The 6,622-nt window shown below is 40.5% G+C and overlaps 1 long non-coding RNA gene across 1 annotated transcript; it reads left to right on the top strand.

The window, feature by feature from the left end:
* The first annotated feature begins 279 nt into the window (after nucleotides 1-279).
* LOC133476261 (uncharacterized) lies at nucleotides 280-5,201 on the top strand. The gene is made up of 2 exons (XR_009788007.1): nucleotides 280-337; nucleotides 4,492-5,201. It is a non-coding gene; the product is annotated as an uncharacterized LOC133476261 (long non-coding RNA).
* The last annotated feature ends 1,421 nt before the right edge of the window (nucleotides 5,202-6,622 follow it).

Raw genomic sequence — 6,622 nt, 5'->3', positions numbered from 1 at the left:
CCTCGCGAGGATAAGCGGTATGGGAAATGGATGGATGAATGAATTTACAATGAGATTCAAATGCTTCAAATCCTTGTTTTGACATTATGACCAAGATTCATACAAGACAAGGTAAAGCCATCAACAACAAAATAAAAAAGTTAAACATTGTAAGCGTTGTATTATTATTATCATTAGTATTATTTATAAAAAAAAATCACATTTATTTATTTGAACTTTGTTGCAGAAGCTGGATTAGCACCGATGGTGAGCAGAGGAAATATCCCATCGCCACACAGCAACGTGGGAAGAGGGAGCAGGGCTTTGCTGTGGGGTGCAGGCATCATTGAAAAAGCAGGTGGGAAAATGTTCAGAGAAGAACGCATAGCAATAGGCCTTATGGCTTGCTGGCACTGTTGCAGTTGCCTCTGCAGGACCCCAAACGAGCTCCTTTTTTGTAATGTGTGGCCAGCGAAGGACGAGAGAACGTGGACTGGAGATGTATATCAGAGTTGCAGTGCATTAACCTTGCAAGGTGTCCATGCAAGGACTCCAACTGAGTCCTAATAAGGTGCGAGGATGACATCAGGCCCCCCCAGTCTAAATTCATTAAAATGTGTTTGTTTGTATGATTATTGTGGACACTTCATTAGGTACACCTGCCTGCAACCTATAATAATGTCTTTTACATGACAAGGTTCACTTTGATTGCCACTGTGAGTGAGGTATTCACTCAACAGCATTCTCTCATATTTGCTTGTTTTCATTTTGCGAAACAAGTGAACAACACAATTTGAAAGCCCTGAGTTTGCTGTCGTGCATTTGTACACCACAACATACGACAATAACAAGCAATTTACATTTGCATTTTGCTTCGAGCAAAATTCATTGATTATTGACTCGCATCAACAAATACTATGGAAAGTCAAATATCCTTGTTGTAGTACCCTGAAGGAGCCATTCATCAAATATTCATATTTGAGTTATTATCATGTAATTCATAACGTACGGTAGTATGAGCCAGTGCTTAATGTAATTTTGCTGCTTGCCTGCTTGAGTGAGCCTTTAGTGAGACTTTACAAGAGAATAGTTCAGTATAGTGCTTGTGCCCTCTAGTACTGGCAACAAACGCCAGCTACTGCAGGTCTAATTTGAATTTTGTGAGGCTCATTATATTTCTGTCTTACTTGTGAAAAAAAAAAAATAATAATAATAATAATAATATTCACCACAAGCCTCTGATGTCATTACTGCAGTCTGGATTATTCATGGTTGATTATTGCCAGGGGTCCGTGTGTCTCACTGGTAATGTTGTGCCACTAAATGGATGCAATCACTCAAAGCACAGAAGCTTGCTTGTCATGCAGAAGAAGAATTCTGCATACAGCCGCTTTGTGACGCCGCTGCCTTTTGCCCTGATGCTGTGGAAGTAGTTTTATGCACATTTAAAGAGTTTTACATCGTGAAGCCGCATGTTGTTTATAGTGGTCAATAAAATAAAGAAAAATGCCCATAAGTTTGTCTACAGATGGCAAATAAAATAGTGGTGATTAGTATATGCAGAACTGAACCGTTTCATTAAAAAATATAATAAAACACCCTTTAAACACTCTTAATGAGAAGAAATAAATCTTGTGTCACTGATATATCTCCCACCTCATTCTGTAACTCGCTGCACTATTTGCATATCTGTTGTTGACCAATGCTGGCCACTCATGCCAGAGTAGCATCTGCCCCACTTGCACACTGACTGAGGAGTATCTGCAACATTTGCACAATCGACATTGTCCCAGATTATCGCACTACTGGTCACTTTAAACTGCATACATTTCTTGAAGTCTCGGCGCCCTTTGCATAATGGTCATTGCACCGGACTATTGCAATATTAGTCATTCGAACTGCTCTAAGTGCTAAAGACTCTGCATCTTTTTGCACAATTGTCCAAAAAAAAAAAAAAACCATTTAAAATTGTACCGGCATTACCAGATAACTAGCAACCCTGTATTGCTCAGTGACTGTTTTTCTCAATGTCTTTATGTCTCCAAAGTGTTCTCTGTCAATTGACTGTCTGTTGTTGTACTAGAGCGGCTACAACTACCGGAGACAAATTCCTTGTGTGTTTTTTGGACATACTTGGCAAATAAAAATGATTCTGATTCTGATGATTAAAGGTGCAGTAGTGGTGAAACTGCTACCAAGATTTGAATGGAGTCTCACTTCATTACTCCCTCCCCCACCGCCTCCCCTCAGGCCTAATCCATGCACCTTGCAGGCGCCAGCTGGCTTTACCGTGGTCACGCCGTATAGGCAACTTTGCCATTTTCGGCATGTCTTGCTCACCGCCAAGTAAAAATGGTCATACTGTATATGAGTGGCAAACTAACTCATGGCATTATAGTTACAAAGTTAATAGCATCAACGTTACATTTAATTAATTATTAGCCCCATTTAGCAACAAGCAGTTTTGATAAAATCTATAAATAGCAATACTCCATATTGTAGTATAAAAGCAATGTCCGGTGAATTTATATTCTTTGCTGTTGAGAGTTCCCGAGAGGAGAGCACGGCTATTGGCCGACTAAAACCCCTGGCCGAGTGCCGTACTTTCACGACCATAGGGTGCACCGTATTAAAAGGCGCAGTCTCAGTTACGGGGTCTATTTCTGTATTTAACACATACGTAAGGCGCACCGTTTTATTGGGCGCAGGCATGGTAAAACATACGCTAGCTTAAAACATACAGTAAGCATGCATGCACGCTAAAACAATGTTTTTAAAAAGGCAGCGGGAGCAAAACTGAGTTCGGTTGTACTTTATTGAAGTATTTAACAACAATGTACTCAGATTATTTTTTGATCAGTCCTCATCCACAAATCCATCAAAGTCCTCATCTTCTGTATCCAAAATGAACAGCTGGGCAAGTTCTCCATCAAACACGCCGGGCTCCCTCTCGTCATTGTCGGAGTCAGTCTCGTTGTCGTGCGGCTCCTCAGAAATGATGCCAGCTTTTACGATAGCTCAGACAACAGTGCAAGCAGACACGTTAGCCCGAGCATCCACAATCCATTCACAAATTGTGGCGTAACTCGCCCGGCGCTGCCTCCTTGTCTTAGTAAAGCTGTGTTCGCCATCTGTCATCCATCGCTCCCACGCCGCTCGCAACTTCACTTTGAACGCCCCGTTTACACCGATGTCCAGCGGTTGGAGTTCATGAATCCATTGCTCGAGTTGGTCTTCCAACTCGGGCCACCTCGCCTTGTTTCTGCGTTTTGTTTTTCTTTTTTTTCCTGCGGAAAGTCAGCTTGACTTGGTGAAGCTCGTTTTCCTGCTTCCTTCACTTGCGAACCATGGATTCGTTGATCTTGAATTCTCTCGCGGCTGCTCGATTCCCATGTTCCTCCGCGTAACTGATAGCTTGCAGTTTAAACTGTGCTTCGTAAGCGTGTCTCTTCGTAGGTACCATTCGTAAAGTAGCAGTCAAGCCAGCCGCACCTAATTTTGTTCATACTAGGCATTACGGTAATAGGCCGCCAACTCGCGACGAAAGCCACCTTCAAAATAAAAGCTTCCCAATAATACAGACGTCAGTGCTCTTCGGTTAAGGAATGCAACCAGCAAAGTTCATTTGAATCTTTAGATATATTGAAAAATGTAGTTTTGGAGGCTGGCTTGACCGGCGCGATATACCTACTCGGGGCGTGGCTTTAGCATCCTCCTTCACGCCCACCCTTCCCCCTTTACGTCTGCATGCTGTCCTCAGCCACGTTCGCTTTTCCTCTGTATAAGCAGCGTGTCGGCAGGAAATGCTCCCAGTCAGTCAAGCGGAGCGCTGATCACACAACAACATTTATAGATTTTGGAACTCGGTGCACACATAAGGCGCGCCGCATTATAAGGCGCCCGGTCCATTTTGGAGAAAATTTACGACTTTTAAGTGCGCCTTATGGTCATGAAAATACGGTACATCTCTGAGTAGTAGACGAGGAGGTACGCTACATGATTTGTACACACGCATTTACACACAAAGACATTTTTAGCAAATTGCGTCAACGATTATGATTCTTGCTAAAAATTGTACCAAAACATTCAAATTGTCACATGTACTGTAAAAAATGTTGAGCTGCCGCAAAAGCATTTTCTGTTACGAAACCCAATTTTACAATAACTTGAAAAATAGCTGAACAAACTATTATTCTTGACTTCTGCTTTCAAAACAAGCTATCCATGAACTTGTTGTGTATGTATACGTAATATGGTGAGCCAATTACACATTTAAAAATGAACGCCCCTGCATGTAAATGTATGTGTACAAGAATGAAAACAGAAAAAAATGGTAATGCATTGTATTCATTCATTTTTGTTGATGGGATTGGTATGAGGGAATTTTTTTAAAATACTTGTTTAAATGGCTTTTATACGTGGACATCAAAAAGAATAGATGCAATATTTGTCACAATGGAAAGACAATTTCACAAACACAAAAGCTAATCACCATAATGTCTCGCTTTACAGGGGAGAGTTGACAGACTGAGTTTAGAGTAATCACATAGTGTGATCAAGAAATTTGTGCGACGTGACCCCGACTCCATGTTTTGACATCTGCCACGAGACATCTTGGGAAGCTCCTCCGACTCCTCAACTCCCCTGTTTAACGGATTGATGTCTGCCATAACTGCAGACACATGACAAACCTCATGGACACCATCTTGAACGAGGAAATTTTACACAGAGCCAGATGGATGTGGAATGACATCCGGACAGCTGATGACTTTCGTGACCCTGGAGAGAACAACAGACAATTCCGCCAAGGCCGCCTATCGCCAATATGTCATGTGGAAAATCCCCAAGCACATTAGATAGGATTCAGACAAAGCAGACAACGAGGAACCACATTTCATATTTTCAAAGCATTGGTCCAGTAGAAATGTGCATGTTATATTACTTTATAAATATTTGTAGCTACATTTGCACTTTATTTTTTAAATTGACTTCTAGGAATGTCTGCACATTTACCTCTGCCATTTTGAAATTGTTCATTTGTTATAAATTAAGAACTGAAAGTAAATGGTATTTTCGCCACGATTGCCACTCAGAAGTCAAAGTTCCACATTTTGTATCTCCTTCCAATTCATAAACATCAGTGCCCTGTATAACGCTTGTTCATGGATTATATATTTAAAACAAGAAATGTAAAACTAATTAAAAGTATTTAAACACCTTTGTATTATTGTTATATTAAGGTTCTTATTTCTCTATTTGCAAGATATGTGCGTGGTTCAATTATGGTACGTCATTCTAAGAGGTTTGTCTGGTATTCCAGCCCTGGCTCGTGTCACTCTAATCTTGATCAAGATTTGAAATTGACAGTTGCAGAGGCAGCATGAGTTGTACTGTACCTTTTGCTGACAATGGTATTCTAAATTTGTGAGATATACAGTAAGGATTCCACCTCTGCAGTGGACCTGAAAAAAACAATGGAGACGAAGTGGTAAGTAGTGTGGTCATACCAGTTATTCAAATAACCGTGCTTTTATCAACAAAATCATCTTCAAGGATGACAATGCACCACCTCGCAACCCCGCCCCAAGAGAACAAGCAGAAACTCTCCAAAAAGTCACAAGTTTAATGGATGTTTTCAATGGATGTTGAAATTCTGTTGCTCTGTGGTCAGAATTCCAATGTTGTTTCAATACTAAACAATGTGCATGCACAATAATGTAGAATCAACATCAGAGTTTAACGTTGACGTTACTTTCAATAACTATCTGGGGTGCTACACAGGAACGTGTACTGTATGTAAAATCGGTTTGAAGGTTTTTGGGGAATGCACAATCAATTAAAAATAAAAGTAGGTGATTGACTTCACTGTCGAGCAGAAATGAAGCCAGGACGCCACCTCTCCAAAAGAAGTTCCAATGTGCATCCTAGTTTTGTTTCTCTCTCTATCAGATTCCCTCTGTTTAGCCTTTCTGGTTTCTTCGCTCTGATTCTGTTTCTTTGTATTAGAAGACCCAGTTGTTGGCAAACGAGGAACAGCCGCTGAAAGCCTCCGCATCTGCCATTTTCCCCAGAGCTTCCTTCTGGCGAAATGCGGGTACACGAAAAAATGATTGACAGACACCTGGGCCACGCCTCCAGTCTGTACAATGTCTGATTGGACAATTCTCTCCGTCACAGACATTATTTAAACTAATAATGAAAATTAAATAAGACGTATTAGATGAGGCCGGAGAAGGATGAGTTTTCAAAAGATCATTTAAATAAAATATTTACTCTCATGACATGCAGAGATATCACACATATGATAAAAACGTGTCCCCCCCGAACTACTTTCATCACCTTTAAGTATAAAATAAATCAACCACTAATATAATTAAAACATAACACACATACTGTATAACACAGTGTCTTTTGTTCACTGTATGGGAGCTAACCAGTCGGCGCTCTCTAGAGACTCAAAAAATATCTAAATTAAAAAGCTTGCCAACATTCTTCCTTGCTTTAACAAAAGTCAGCAGGGTTACATTATCACATCTTGCATGATTTTAGCTTGTGGAAAAGTTCTTGCTATCATTTTTGAGCAGTAACTCTAGCGCCAATGTAGCAAAGTTTGTGCAAACTATACATCGTTTGCTTGCTCTCA

This window comes from Phyllopteryx taeniolatus, chromosome 4 (assembly GCF_024500385.1).
Source record: "Phyllopteryx taeniolatus isolate TA_2022b chromosome 4, UOR_Ptae_1.2, whole genome shotgun sequence".
Classification (NCBI taxonomy): Eukaryota; Metazoa; Chordata; class Actinopteri; order Syngnathiformes; family Syngnathidae; genus Phyllopteryx; species Phyllopteryx taeniolatus.
The sequence above is the reverse complement of the archived record's forward strand: the minus strand, read 5'-3'. Positions and strand labels throughout refer to the sequence as shown.